We start from the raw sequence: 16,426 nt of genomic DNA on the forward strand, positions 1-16,426 counted from the left end.
CATAGCAATTTTTTCACACTTATTCATAAACTCAGACTTAGACAATAAAGATAAGAGTTAGACTGATGTTGTCGTTAACTTGTTTCTGACTCTTCAAGACCCCATTTGGGGTTTTCCTGGCAAAACTACAGGAGCATTTGCCATTTCCTTCTCCGGCTCCTTTTACACATGAAGAAACTGAGGTCAACAGGGTTAAGTGACTTGCCCCGGGTGACATAGCTAGTAAGTATCTAAGGCTAGATTTTAACTCCCAAAAATGAATCGTTGTGACTCCAGCCTCAGCACTCGGTCTTAACACCACCTAGTTGCCCAAGAATTAGATTATGTCGGACTTAACGCTGAGTGAGGTGGGTGAGGAAAAAATCACACTTATCCACCTAAATATTCTTTTCTCTCTAGTTTTTTTTATAACACTGTCTCATAATTCAACTCCTACCTATAAAACTGCTCCTCAGTCTTCCTTGTTGGTTAATCATTCACATCATATCCCTAATTGTGGGTGCTCCCTGTGATTCTGTCCTATATTCTTTTTCTCATTTTCCCCATACTCTTATCCTGGTAACTTCATCAGATCTCATTTGATTAACTATCATCTCTAGGTAGATGACTCCCCAGCTTATATGTCCAGCCCCCAGAGTCTCTACTGTGCTTCAGACCTGCATCACTAATTTTGCCTATTGGACATTTTGAACTGGATATTTGAGAGACATCTTAACGTTCAAAAACTGAGCTCATTGTCTTTCTCCCAAATCTTCTCCTCTTATATCCTTATTTCTGTAGGAAATACTACCATCCTAGATGGATAATCTTGACGTGATCTTGGACTCCTCTCTATGTCTCTCATACCACATAGCCAAAAACAGTTACCAAACCTTATTATTTTCAACTTTATAACACCTCTTTTCAATCTCCTCTCCCACGGTACAAATACCCCATCAGTTCCAGCTCTCCTCATTTCTCACCTAGAGGACCTCAGCAGCCAACTAATTGTCCTCCCTTTCTCAGGTTTCATCATTTTAATCCATCCTACACACTAACAAAGTAATTTTTCTTAAGCACAGATCCAGTCATATGACTCTCCTACCCAACCAACTCAAGAGACTTTCTTATGCTTCTAGAAAAGAATATAAACTGCTCTATTTAGCTTTTAAAACTATATAACCCGATCCCAAACCTATCTTCCTAACCTCATTGGATACCGCTTTGCCTTTCTGAACTCTGTGATCCAGTCAAACAGGCCTTTCTCTATATCTCACAGAAGAAATTCCATCTCTCATCTCCATGTCATTGCACTGGCCATCCAACATGCCAATTATGTACTCCCTCCTTCCCGCCACCGCATAGTCTCTTTCTTCCATAAGATGCAGCTGAAGTACCATCCTCTACAAGAAACCTTTCCTGATCCACCCCAATCTACCTTGTATTAAACTACTTTGCATTTATTTATCTAATTGTGTATGTGTGTATATGTACTACATATATTTTATACATAGCTTCTGTCTCCCCCATTAGAACATAAGCTCATTGTTTGTACCGATTGTATCATTTTTGTATTGGTATGTCCAGTGCCTAGCATACTACTTGACACATAGTAAGCTTTTAATCAATACTGATTGATTTATTACATGTAGCAGATGCTTAATAAAATAGTTGACTGTTTAGCAGTCATGATGATAACATGAAACAAATATTAACCACTTATAGCTAAGATCAGATTAACCAGTAAGACAATAGAACAATTTCTCTGACAGTGAGATTCTTTTGTGAAAAGCCTATTTTAGGTAGATGCGAGATGCTGTAGGGACCCTCTATATTTATCAGCACTTCAAAGGCTATTTACTCTCAACCTCTAATGAACTGAAGAAATTCTTTTGATTAAATTGATTATCATAGACCAAGTACCCATAAAACACGAAATAAATGAGTAGTTATCAATAACGTAATTATATGACTCCTCACATAAAGAAAAATTCATTGTTGGGGCAAGACTGCAAAAAATATGCTTGTTTGGTGTCATCTGTTAAGAAAAGATTAAGTGGGAAAGAGAAAACCAGGAAGTCAAGGGTACGGGAGCAAGAGAAAAATAATTCAGACAAAAGTGAAAAAGTACAAGTCCTTTGAAAGGTTAAATGTAATGTCATTAAAGACTAAGGATCTTGAAGGGAAATAATAGATAAAACAATTAATACAACTTTGAGTGAAGATGGAGTTGTTATGTTTAGAAATATATTTGTTTTGGTTGATTTATTAATGAAATCTTATTTTTCCTGGGACATAAAATAATCAAGAAAAGAGATATTTATCTGATTTTTCGGGCTTAGAAATGACTGTTTTTTTTCTCTATCCTGGTCAAAATACTCCCATATATACCTTTTCCCATATTTCAGGATATGAGGAAAGAAGAGGAAGTTTCTCATTTTTGTCATTCCTTGCTTTTTGTTAATTGTTAAATTAGAATGAGAAATTAAATTTTTATGAGTTTTGTTGTTTTTCTTTATGTCCCCCCAAAACGATTTGCATAAGTACACTTTGCATTCATCAACCAAAGAGCAGGGGGAAAAAAGATTGCTTTCATGTACTCATTTCATTTCTATCACAATTCTTCACCAATTTCCATGGAGATTTGGATGTGAAAAATCCATACTAAGAATCCTGCATTCAGACCACAGCCATGTAACCTTTGCAAATAAGTTTCAAAATCACTTTCTCCAGACTGCATAATCAAGCATCATTTGGGAATGTTTATCTGGAAACGTAATGAGGCTAATGGCTTATTGCAAAGCCAAGGGACACAATAGCTCATTGAAAGCTACCAGAAGGTAGGCTGTCAGCTGGTTATTTGACTTCTTGCAGGAGTTATTTCTAACCAGCCATAGTCAAATAATATGGAAATTAGTCATTGTCTACCAGCTTCCATTTACTACCTTCTGAAGCAATTAAGCAAATATTGGTTCTGCCTGACCACTTTTCAAAACCAAACTTTTCTTTAACAAAGGTCGACATTTATTTGCAAATTTTATCATATTTCTCGTATCTGCTTATATAATTTTAATGAAAGCAGCACTTTGTCAACTTCAATGATTATCTCTAAAAGCACCTGAATAGCTTACTGGATAAAATTAGTCTTTAATGGAAATATATTATTTCTCCTTTGACAGTCATTTCTTTAGAGAGGCATCGTTGGGGTAACAGATCGGGCACTACACTTGGGGTCAGGATCCCCAAGTCCCCATCTCCTTTAAGTCACTTACTTTAAGGTAAATAGCGATGGAAAAAAATTTACTCTCTTTGATCTTATTTCTTCATCCTTAAAATTGGGGATAATAATATTTCACTTCATATAAGTGAAAACAGTTTCATAAACACGTACTTCAGTTAAAATTATTATTATTGCTTTGTCCTTTGGTTGCTTAATTTGCTTCCAAAATCCAGAAAAAGAGACCAGTTTGCATTTAAATTTCTTCACTTGCCCTTAGTTCTGTGTTATTCTGTGCTGAAATGAATTCTCTTTTTAATAAAAATTTTTTTGGTTTGATATTGCAAACGACTGTTTTGCAAACATATAGGGGCCATGCTGAGATTTCTTTCCACCTCTCTTCTGTGGGAACACATGAACATCTCCCAAGGTCCTTTGAGTCATAGGGGTCCCTGCAATAAAAATTACATGACCTGTTACCAAAATGCAGGATACAGACAAGATGTGAATTTTTTAAAAAGGGAGGCAATCAATGTGGGAGATGGAAAGACTTCACAAAGGATTAGAAGATTATATATTGAGAAGTCATCTCAAACCTGCAGCCCTCCGAACTCCTAGGGCCTGAATCATATTAAAATATTATTGAGAAATATTTTTAAAATAAAAATACAATAGGACATAGATATGTAATTTCTAAGTCAATATTCACAATGATTTTTACGTACAGCTGAGTGGCCCTGTTTCTATCTAAGTTTGACATCACTGATCTATGTCCAACATCCTTATTCTAAAGTAGTAAGAAATTGGTTTGACCTTTAAAAGATGGGGATAATTTGGATAGGTAGAGAAGAGGAAAGGAAGCCCTTTCAACTGGAGAAATGTTATGAACAAGGAAAGGCAAGGAGGTCAAAATGAATACAACATGCTCATGGGGCAGTGAGGAGTTCAGTCTGGTGGAAATGATTAGTCTGTTCTAGGAAGCGATGTTCAATGAATTTGGTTAACTATGAAGGGAGAAGGTTATAATGAAAGAAACATTAAATAAGTGTATCTATGTCTGGAGTACTGTAGTAAGTACTAGAATCTAAAGATAAAAATGAAACATTCAATGGAAGAGAGGGGTAATAACTCATTTTTTATTTCATTGCCATCATCTTATTCAATGGAATTCAGAAACTACTGGGACAAATCTCCTTCCTGCTATTCCTCTTCATGTTTAGTATTCAAAAACCATTGTACCAGTAGATATGTTGATTGATTGTTGTAACTAAATAAAAATCCTGGGATTCAAGCTCATCTTGAGTAGATAAAAACTTGAAGCATCTTTGGGACAACTCCAATAGTGGACTTGACAGTGGGAATCAGGTCAAGATGACAATTCTTGCTTGTATGTTTGCGAAGAGAAGGGACATGATGCAAGAGGTTCTGGACTTGAGTCTTCATCTGGATAGAGATCTCCTAGTGTAGAAACTCCATCGTTACAGAGAAAAACTTCCTCCTAACTTAAAAGTTTAGAAATTTGCCTGGGCATTTATAATTTAGTAATTTATCCAGGGTCATATGGCTAGTATGTCAGAGGTAAGATTTGAATCCAGTTCTTAACTCCAAGGCTTGTCCTCATCAGCTCTCAATTCAACTCCAGCTCCTACGCCATTACATATTACCCATAATGAATTGTAGGTAACAAGTGAAACAGAAAAAGAAGACGTCATCCAAGAAAAGGAGGTGGGCTGGTCATGCAGGCAGAGCAAGGGATTACAGTCTAACAATTTCTACTGGTAGCCACAGAAAGTTAAGACATAGAAGTGGGCTTCTAAAGAACTGGGTAAACTTTCTATACAGAATTTATTGGTTAGAGGGAAAATCACCATAGAGAAGAATCACATAGGGTGAGAATAAATAAATAATAATGACAACTAGCATCTGTATAAAACTTTAAGGTTTACAAAGCACTTTACAAACATCTGCTTTTGCTCACAGCATCTCTAGGAAGCTGGCACTACTATTATATTCCCAGTTTACAGGTGAAGAGATTGAGGCAGAAAGAGGTTAAGTGACTGGCCCAGAGACACACAGCAGCTAATAAAGAGTCTGAAGCTGGTTTTGAACTTGGGTCTTTCTGACACTAGGTCTAGTGCTTAACCCACTGCACCCCATAGGCAGAGGGTTTATGATCTGTGCTGTTGGAAGGTGTCATCGTTTCCATTGCCATGTTGAAATATATTGTCAACAGTACTAGGGCATAAAAACCTCACAATCCAGTGCAGAAAAGCAGAAGTAGTCAATGCATCCTTTTCAGATCATGATGCAATAAGAATCATTTTTAATAAAGCACCATGGAAAAATAAGCTAAAAACTAATTGGAAACTAAATAATTTAATTCTAAAGAGTGAGTGGGCCAAAGATCAAATCAGAGAAACAATCAATAATTTCATTCAAGAGAATGACAATAATGAAACAACATACCAAAACTTATGGGATGCAGCAAAAGCAGTTCTTAGGGGAAGTTTTATATCTCTAAATGCCTACATGAATAAAATAGGGAAAGAGGAGATCAATGATCTGGGCATACAGCTGAAAAAGCTAGAAAAAGAGCAAATTGAAAACCCCCAATTAAATACCAAATTAGAAATACTGAAAATCAAAGGAGAGATTAATAAAAATGAAACCAAGAAAACTATTGAATTAATAAATAAAACAAAGAGCTGGTTTTATGAAAAAACCAATAAAATTGACAAACCTTTGGTCAATTTGATTAAAAAAAAGAAAGAAGAAAATCAAATTACCAGTATAAAAAATGAAAAGGGTGAGGTCACCTCTAATGAAGAGGAAATCAAAACAATAATTAGGAATTATTTCGCCCAACTGTATGCCCATAAATTTGACAACCTTAGAGATATGGATGAATATCTACAAAAACATAAACTGCCCAGACTAACAGAGAAGGAAGTGAAATTTCTTAATGACCCCATATCAGAAAAAGAAATTGAGCAGGCCATCAACGAACTCCCTAGGAAAAAATCTCCAGGGCCAGATGGTTTTACATGTGAATTCTATCAAACATTTAAAGAACAACTAATTCCAATACTTTGTAGACTATTTGGGAAAATAGGAGAAGAAGGAGTCCTACCAAATTCTTTTTATGACACAAATATGGTACTAATACCTAAACCAGGCAGAGTTAAAACAGAGAAAGAAAATTATAGACCAATTTCTCTAATGAATATTGATGCAAAAATTTTAAATAAAATATTAGCAAAAAGATTGCAGCAACTCATTACGAGAATAATACACCATGACCAGGTAGGATTTATTCCAGGAATGCAAGGCTGGTTCAATATTAGGAAAACTATTAGCATAATTGACCATATCAACAACAAAACTAGCAAAAACCATATGATCATCTCAATAGACGCAGAAAAAGCCTTTGACAAAGTACAACACCCATTCCTATTAAAAACACTAGAAAGCATAGGAATAAGGGGAACCTTCCTCAAAATTATAAATAGCATCTACCTAAAACCATCAACAAGCATTATTTGTAATGGGGATAAACTAGATGCATTCCCAATAAGATCAGGGGTGAAACAAGGATGTCCATTATCATCCCTATTATTCAATTTGGTACTGGAAGCATTAGCTGTAGCAATAAGAGAAGAAAAAGAAATTGAAGGAATTAGAATAGGAAAAGAAGAAACTAAATTATCACTTTTTGCAGATGATATGATGATTTATCTAGAGAATCCTAGAGAATCAAGTAAAAAACTACTTGAAATAATAAACAACTTTAGCAAAGCTGCAGGATATAAAATAAACCCACATAAATCCTCAGCATTCCTATACATTACTGACAAAGCCCAACAGCAAGAGATAGAAAGAGAAATTCCATTCAAAGTTACTGAAGGCACTATAAAATATCTGGGAGTCTATTTGCCAAGACAAACCCAGGGCCTATATGAACATAACTATGAAACACTTTTCACGCGAATAAAATCAGATCTAAATAAATGGAGAAATATCAGTTGCTCATGGTTAGGCCGAGCTAATATAATAAAAATGACAATTCTACCTAAATTAATCTATCTATTCAGTGCCATACCAATCGAACTACCAAAAAATTTTTTTACTGAGCTGGACAAAATAATAACAAAATTCATCTGGAAAAACAAGAGGTCTAGAGTATCTAGGATATCAATGAAAAGACATGCTAGAGATGGTGGCTTAGCCACACCAGATATTAAACTGTACTACACAGCAGCAGTCATCAAAACTGCCTGGTACTGGTTAAGAAACAGGGGTGTGGATCAGTGGAATAGGATAGGTACACAAATAGGTGAAATCAACAAGTTTAGCAATCTACTCTTTGATAAACCCAAAGAATCTAGCTTCTGGGCTAATAATTCACTATTTCACAAAAACTGTTGGGAAAATTGGAAAATGGTAGGGCAAAAACTGGGCATAGACCAATATCTTACACCATATACCAAAATAAAGTCAAAATGGGTTCATGATTTAGGAGTAAAAGTTGATACTCTAAGTAATTTGGGAAAGCAAGGAATAGTTTACTTATCAGATTTGTGGAAAAGTAAAGAATTCATGACCCAACAAGAGATAGAGAGCATTACAAAATGCAAAATGGATAATTTTGATTATGTCAAATTGAAATGTTTTTGTACAAAAAAAGCCAATGCAACAAGAATTAGGAGGGAAGCAGAAAATTGGGAGAAAATCTTTGCAACTAGTATCTCTGATAAAGGCCTCATTTCTAAAATATACAGGGAGCTAAGCCAAATATATAGGAATACAAGCCATTCCCCAATTGAGAAATGGTCAAAGGATATGAACAGGCAGTTTTCAGAGGAAGAAATTAAAGCTATCTACAGGCATATGGAAAAATGCTCTGGATCGCTGCTGATTAGAGAAATGCAAATCAAAACAACTCTTAGATACCACATCTCTCCTGTCAGATTGGCTAAAATAACAAATCAGGAGAATGATAAATGCTGGAAAGGATGTGGGGAAATTGGAACATTGTTGCATTGCTGGTGGAGTTGCGAGCTGATCCAGCCATTTTGGAGGGCGGTGTGGAACTATGCCCAAAGGGCTATAGAAATGTTCATACCCTTTGACCCAGTAATACCACTTCTAGGGTTGTATCCCAAAGAAATCACGCAAGCGGGAAAAGGACCCATATGTACAAGAATATTTATAGCAGCTCTCTTTGTGGTAGCCAAGAATTGGAAAGCAAAGGGATGCCCATCAATTGGGGAATGGCTGAACAAGCTGTGGTATATGAAGGTGATGGAATACTATTGTGCCATAAGAAATGGGGATGATGCAGACTTCATAACAACCTGGAAAAACCTACACGACATAATGCTGAGTGAGCGGAGCAGAGCCAGGAGAACGTTGTGCACAGCCACAGATATGTGGATTCCGTGAGGACCAACCCTGACATACTGCGCGTCTCTCAGCAACCTAAAGGGGCAAGGACAAATCCAGGGGACTCACGATGGAGAATGCTATCTTCATTCAGAGAAAGAACTGCGAAGTTTGAATACAGACTGAGGCACACTACATGCTCGCCTTTTCTGCTTCTCTTTTGTTTTTGGTTTTGGGTTTTTTTTTTTTGTTTTGTTTTGTTTTTTTTTTTTTGGTTCTGTTTCTTCTTTCTCATGATTCATTCCATTGGTCAAAATTCTTCTCCACGACTTGAATAGAGCATAAATTAATTCAATGCGAAGTTATACATGACAGTTATATGAGACTTCATGCCGTCTTGGGGAGGGAGGGGGGAGGGAGGGGAGAAAAACTGGAACTCAAAACTATGTAGAACCGTGTGTGGTAAACTAAAAATAAATAAAGGAAAAAAAAAAGAAAAAAAAAAAAAAGAAATATATTGTCAACAATGACATTGTGAGTGAGGACTGGTGTAAAAGACATGAGCAGGAAAAGACATAGGTCATCCATTTAGCCAGCTTGAGAGGCAAATGATGAATAGCCTGCATGGTGCCCTGGTACTTCTGGGATATTCCAAGAAGCCAAAAAAAAGTCTCAATCTCATTGGGTCAATTCTCTTTGGAATAAGGAAAGATAGAAACGAGAATTTCACAGAATGAGCAAGCATGGAGGTATTAAGACCTGTCTTGTAAAGGGAATAAATATAACAACAAAACATGAAATCCAAGATCTTCCAAAGTGGGAATGGCCCACAAAGATAGAGCCGTAAAAATGGTGTCAAATCAGGCTCATATGTAAAGGAATGAACATCTTTCCTTTTTTTTTTAACAAACCCATAAAAACTTGGCAATCAAATAAGTGTGAAGGCAGAGACAATTTTATTTTGGCCTTTGTATGTACCTAACACAGTTCTTGGTACACATTGTGTATTTAATAAATTTTAGATGACCGATTATATCTTTTAAACCATGGGAAAGCTACCACTGATTAGGATCACTACCACTGATCACCACATCCTGGATCAGAACTAGTTTATTGGTTGCCTAAGAATTCTCTCACTGCTATGTAACCATGCCACTTTTGGACCAAAAACAGGATCTCCCACTTTATTCATGGACTTTGGTTTAGAATGATTTTTGGCCATTTCAAAAATCAGATCCATCTTCAAGGAAGATTTACCCCCACTTAGGGTATTTAAAGAATAAGTCATAAACATCAGAGCTGGAAGGGCTCTAGAGATCACCTACTCTGGCCCCCTCATTTTACTGATGAACAGCACAGTCCCTTTGGGACAGAACTCAAATCTAAAATTCTGGAATCCCAAGCCAGTGTTCTACTAATCCTGCTTTGAGGGTAAGCCTGAAAAAGAAATCCCCAAAATGCTTTCAACTAGAACAACATAGCTGGGACAACTGCTTTGCTTCTCAAGATGACTTCTTTTGGCAACAATGTTCATTTGGATGCTTAAATTGAAGTAATTTTTTAAGTCAGTCATATAATTACTTCTATATAATAGAGTAGAAAACATGACATGTATCAGAAGGCCTTGGTTGGAGGTTCTGCTTGATGAAAATCCAAGAGCAATAACGAGCAGATATTGCAAAGGAATAATGTTAGGAAACACTTCTTAGCAATTAGAGCCATCCAAAAGTGAGATGGGCCACCTTGAAATACCATGGATTTCCCTTCCTTGGAAATCTTTAAGCAGAAGCTATACAACCACTATGTCTGTTAAGTTATAGCGGGGATTTCTTTCACATATAGATTGGACTAGATGGCCGCTGAAGTCCTTCCAGCTCTCCAAGTCTGGGTCTCTGAGACCCTCCTTTGCAATTCAGCCCTTATGTGATCCTTGCTAAATCTCGGCCTCTCTGCATCTGTTTCCTCATTAAGAGTATTAGTAAGTGTCAGATAAGGAACATAAGAGCTTTGTAAATTCTCAAGAACTATACAAATACACATTATTATTGATATTAATAAAGTTAAAATTATTGTGCAGCATAATAGAGAGCTTGACCCCAAGTCAGGAAGATTTGGGGGTTCAAGTCTTAATCCCTCTGTGTCCCAGGCAACTCCTTGAGAATATAGATTGCAGAGAAGAATATGACTCACATTGGTAGAGTGAGTTGTGTACACCCAGTGAGGTCACAGGTCCAATTCCTATCCATATCCCTACAATTATAGCACAGTTGAATGGGAGCTAGCTCTGGAGTAAGGACCTGGTTCAAATCTCACCTCTGATGCTTTCTACTCTGTGACCATGCACAAATAACTTTTCCTCTATTTGCCTCAGTTTATTTGTAAAACATAAGGGTTGGACCAAATGGTTTCTCAATTCCCTGTCCATCCTATGATTATGATCCTCACAGATCATTTCACATGATGTAAGAACGAAATGCCCAAAATGTTAAAATTCAGAGAGCCTTTTAGGACAATTTCAAAGGCATGTTACCCGTGTGCAAGTACTAGAGCAGATAATGTCCAAGCAAAAAATCAAATCAAGCAAAACATCATGCATATGTAACATTAACATTCATTTTAATTATGAAAATTACAATCAAATTACAATCAAATCCAAAAATATCATGAAATTTCTATTTAACAGAATTGATTTTGCTATTGAAAAACTTATTTATTTGATTTGAGTAAAGTCTAAATGATATATTGTCAACTCACACACTCAGACAAGTTGTAGAAGTGTTGTGTGGTGGTTCATTTTTTTCTGTAAATGAAACATGAATTTTGTTTGAAAGGGAAAAAGATACCTTCTTGAATTAGAAAATTCTATTGTCTTCAAATTCACTGTCATGAAAGGAGACGTCAATACCCTTCTGTGAACATGATGACATAACAAGACATATAATTTTTGTTTCTGTGGTATTTCTGCTCAAATAGTTAAGCCTGTTGTGGTCGGTAGGATTTACCAAAGGGAAATGAGGCAGCATATTACAGAATTCAAACTTACTCATCCTTCCCTTTAGGTTTTACACATGATATTAAAAGTGTGCATGAAGAATTAGAGTTCTCCCCCTTGTGGTCAATTATTTAAAAATTGCAATTCCCAGCTTTAGATTCTGCCCAAGATAGAAAATTCACATATGAAAATTTTCAACCTCCTCTATTTGGACAATTTTTGGACAATTTCTCCATGAAGTTACTGCATCCCTTATTCACGACATATGGACTTGTAGTCTATAATGCATTTTATATACACATATAGAAACTGCCCAGGGACATCTGAGATTGGCCTTTTTCCTTTCTCTGTTGCTGCAATTTGTTTTACTCACTAAGATGCCAAGCTGAATGACTTTGGCTATTTAGGTTAATACCACTCTCTAACAGGAGGACAGAACAGCTAAAATTCTGATCAGTACTACATGCCTGCATGAATAGTGCACCAAGACGACCATACGGTTAATATAAGACCAAAAAGATAGCTCCTCATTGTAAATAGCCAGAGAATTTAGACAAAAGGCCCTGCTTGGACTTTAGCTTCCTGCTAAATTTCCTCTATGATCTCTTATTAAACTAAACCCAGAGGCTTCCTAGCAGATCTTTTTAACAAGGTCTCCAACAAAGATGGAAGGGAGGAAGGGAGAGAGGAAGAAAGAGAGGGAAGAAGGAAGGTGGAAAGGAGGAAGGGAGGGAGGGAAGAAGGAATGAAGGAGGGAAGGAAGGAAGGAAGGAAGGAAAGAAAAAAAAAAGGAGAGACTCTTGAATCTATAGTTTCCTTCGAGACACATGCCAAGCCTAATCATGCACATGAGGCCTTTCTTGATCTGTTTAGATTCCAGTCTCTTCTTCTCTAAGGCCACCCTGTATTCATTTTCCTATTAAGTATCATATACTTATATTTACATGTTATCTTCACCATTAGAATATAAGTTGCTAGAGAATGGGGATTGTTTCACTTTCATACTTTTTTTAATGTCCTGTGCTTATCAAAGTACCAGGTGCATAGTAAATGTTTAATAAAAGCTAGTTAATTGATGGCATAGTAGTGGATAAAGAGTCATCCTCAGAGCCAGGAGGACCTGGGTTGGGCACATACCAGCTATATGACAGTAAGCTAAGAAATGAATTTCTCAGAGTCCTCAACTCCTTGAGGAAGAAGTTTACAGAGATTTGGAAGGAATTTCCACACCAGAAGTTTCCCACACTAATGAAATCATGGGTCCAGAACAAAGGCCATCCTTGTCTGGGTGTGCAATTTCCCTGCTGTGGGGACTTCTGGTAGGGAAGGCCCCTCCACTGGTGCAGAATGGCAATTTGGGTTAGAGGCTGGACCTGTGATTCCGGACCAATGTATATATATATATATATATATATATATATATACAGCTGGGTGGTATCATGTACTGAGTGTTGGAATTGAAGTCAGGAAGACCCAAGGTTGAAGTCTGAGACACTTTTACTTCCTTTGTGACTTTAGAAAAGTTACTTTAAGCTTCAGTGTAATGGGAATAATAATAGAGCTTACCTCACAGGGCTTTTATGAGGATCAAAACAAATAGTGTCTATGTATGTATGTATGCATACATGGATATACGATCATGTGTGTCTATGTGTCTTGTGTGTGTGCATTTCATAAGTGCATATATGCATGTGTATTGTGTGTATATTATTTATTGTGTGCATGCATGCTTATATGCATGTGTGTATACGTGTATGTGTATATGTATGTATGTGTGTCTATACACACAAAGTGTGTTACAAATCTTAAAGTACTCTGTAAATGCTAGCTAGATATTATATGTATATGTGCCCAGAAGGGTTTATTAATCATTCCCTCTGTATACCCTTGTCTTCAACTCTATTTTCACAAACAATTTTTTCCTCTTTTTTATAGTCAGTATAGACAAATTTTATCATAGGCCGTGATTACATTACAAAAGTGTTGCAGCATTTCTCTATAAGGCACATTTTACTTGACAATTCCTTAAGGTAGGTGCTATTATATAGGGTCAGCTAGGTGGTAAAGCGAATGCAGCGCTAGGCCTGGAATCAGGAAGACTCACCTTCCTGACTTCAAATCTGATCTCAGACACTTATTATCTGTGTAACCCCGGGCAAGTCACTTCACCCTGTTTGCCTCAGTTTCCTCATCTATAAAATAAGTTGGAGAGGGAAATGGCAAACCCCTCAAGTATCTTTGCCAAGAAAACCCCAAATGGAGAGTCAGACACAACTGAAAAAGGAACAGAAACTGGTGAGCTCCTAGCATGAAGCAGGGGCACAAAGATGAAATTGGAAGACTGAACATTTATACAACCTTGGGCAAGTAAATTTACCTCACTGGTCCTCAGTTTTACCATCTGTAGAATGAGAGGTTTATACTAGAAGTGACCCCCCCCATCCTTTCCAGATCTAAATCCATCATCATACCAACAGCAAAGCAGTGGTAGGGAGCGTGGGTAAAAAAAAATAGCCAAAAGAAGAATCAGTCTTCTGGCTCCCAGATCCTTCTCCCTTCCAGGAGGCCACGGGCAGAAAAATAGACGTGGCCATGCTTTCTAACTCCAATAGTGGAGACATTTGCTAGCTCCCAATGGGAGTGGCCATAGGTGGTGGTGGATTTATTGTGTATATTCCTAAACCCCTCATTTGAGGCCATGCCTAAAAACTGATCAGGTCTGCCTACAGTTTGTGCAGAACAGCCACAATAGGCAGTGCATGTAGCAATTGTTTCCTATATTTGATTTATTCCTTTAGCTGCTTTAGTCACAAAAATCGTATAGATAGCCTACACTTGTGTGAGTGACTATACTATGTATACTATACACAATATACCATACTACTTGATTAGTATCAATTAAAATACAGCAAGTAGGTGGGTCAAGTTTTTCCTGTAGGGAAAGACTTTGGCCAAAAGAGACTAATTAGACAAATTCACACAGACAACACCCTTAGGATAATGAGACCAGTATTATCATTAGGGCAAGAGTGGAGCTGGAGGTTACAAGCTCTATGAGAATCACAGAAAGATGAGGATTGCCTAAGCACCTGTCGGGGTGAGTATGAGGATGCCCAGTATCTAGCACCTGTTGTTGCACAGGATCAGGCTAGGGACCAACAGCAGCCCCTGGTGTTTTTTGTTCAGCTTGATTTCCTTCATTTGAATGTGGCCATATGAAAAGTTGATTTGTTTTTGTTTTCAAATAGATTAACTTTTATTGTGATCTTTTGTTTGTAGGTCAGGTGTATCCTTCTATCTCTCTCCTTCACAGACAGCCATCCTTTATTTATTTTAATTTTAAGTCAATCAATTGATAAACATTTACTAAGAGCCTACTATGAGTCAGGCACTTGCTAAGCCCTGGGGACACAAAAAGAGGCAAAAGAAAGTCTCTAGCCTCAAAGAGATTACAATCTAGTAGGGGAGATAATGTGCAAACAAATATATACAAAGCAAGATATCTACAGGATTAGTAGGAAGTAATAGAGAGAAGGTACTGGCATTAAGAGTAGTTGGGAAAGATTTCCTGCAAAAATGGCAGAGCTGAGAGGAAGAGTGTTTCCAAGTATGGGGGGACAGCCATAGAAAATGTCCCTTAGTACACTTTACCCCAGAGATGTCAAATACAGAGCCCAAGGCAAGAAACACTCTGGAGTGCATCCTTCATTTTGTTTTTTTTTAAAGAAGAAGAAATAGCAAAATCAATGGATACATCAAAATGGAACTTTAAAAAGAACATCAAACCAAGACTTTTAGCATATTTGTCCATATAATTAAAATCCTAAAGCTAAATATGCTCAGAACTAACCAGAACACAACTAGTCAGGTCATCTATGTTGTATGATCATCTTAAATTCCAAGCAGTATTTCTAATAAAAAGCAGCCTTGCTAATTTAGACAAGAGTACAAAGTAGATCTTCATTTAGTGATTTGTTTGTTTCTTACTGAATCCCACATTCTGGAGGTAATTCCAATACACAATCAATACTAAAATATCCCAATATGTCTGCACAGTTTTGTGAATCTTGGTTGTGTCCTCTGATAAGTTAGTAAGGGAATCCCATCATGCAGTCATTCTTCCTCGCTTTCTCTTATATTATGAGAAAAAGAAGAGTACATGGCTTGTCCATGGATTATACTTTGTTCATAATCACCATCTTTTTTCCTCCAAACCTTCTTTTTTGCATTCTCTACTCCGAGTCTCCTTTATAGTTCCTTACCTGTTCTCTGTTGTAACCTACTCATTCCCTCCATTGCCCTCCAAGTGATACTTATTTTAATGTTTTGGAGTCAGGTGTATCCCATGACTAATAGCCATTTAAAAAAAAACATGAGCAGAATACTCAAAGTATTCAAAATTTGGATCTTTGTTTCAAAGAAAATTTGGGGCCATTAAAGGAGATATTTGTAAGTAAAAATATCTTTTCTGATACCAAATTATATTTTGTCAGAAAGTAAATACTTAAATAAAAACAAAATAAAATAAAATAAACCAAAATCAAAGGTGAGTAAAACAAATGAATAAAATAATGCAAAAGTGTCTTTCATCCTATATCCATTAGCTGTATCTTCATTTACTCATTCGGCAAGAGCTAGGACTCAAGCATCTGGTAGATACAATAACCATATGTATTTAAGCCAAATTCTCCTTGGCTATAAATTTTTTAATTCCCTCATTATGTCAACTGACTAGCTAATGAGCCAAAACAACCATTCGTCAGCATACTGTAACATGCCCTGGAAGTTTAAATGAAAAGGTATCAATCTCTTGGAACCAAAACTCACTTGCTTATCCAATGCTTCGGGAAGATTTC

General features: G+C 36.7%; 1 protein-coding gene across 1 annotated transcript in view; it reads right to left on the reverse strand.

Moving 5' to 3' along the window:
* ZNF804B (zinc finger protein 804B) overlaps positions 1 to 16,426 on the reverse strand; it is a 594,276-nt gene that overhangs the window by 544,068 nt on the left and 33,782 nt on the right. The gene's annotated exons all lie outside the window — the stretch shown is intronic.

The sequence above is a fragment of the Trichosurus vulpecula genome, chromosome 5 (assembly GCF_011100635.1).
Source record: "Trichosurus vulpecula isolate mTriVul1 chromosome 5, mTriVul1.pri, whole genome shotgun sequence".
Lineage (NCBI taxonomy): Eukaryota > Metazoa > Chordata > Mammalia > Diprotodontia > Phalangeridae > Trichosurus > Trichosurus vulpecula.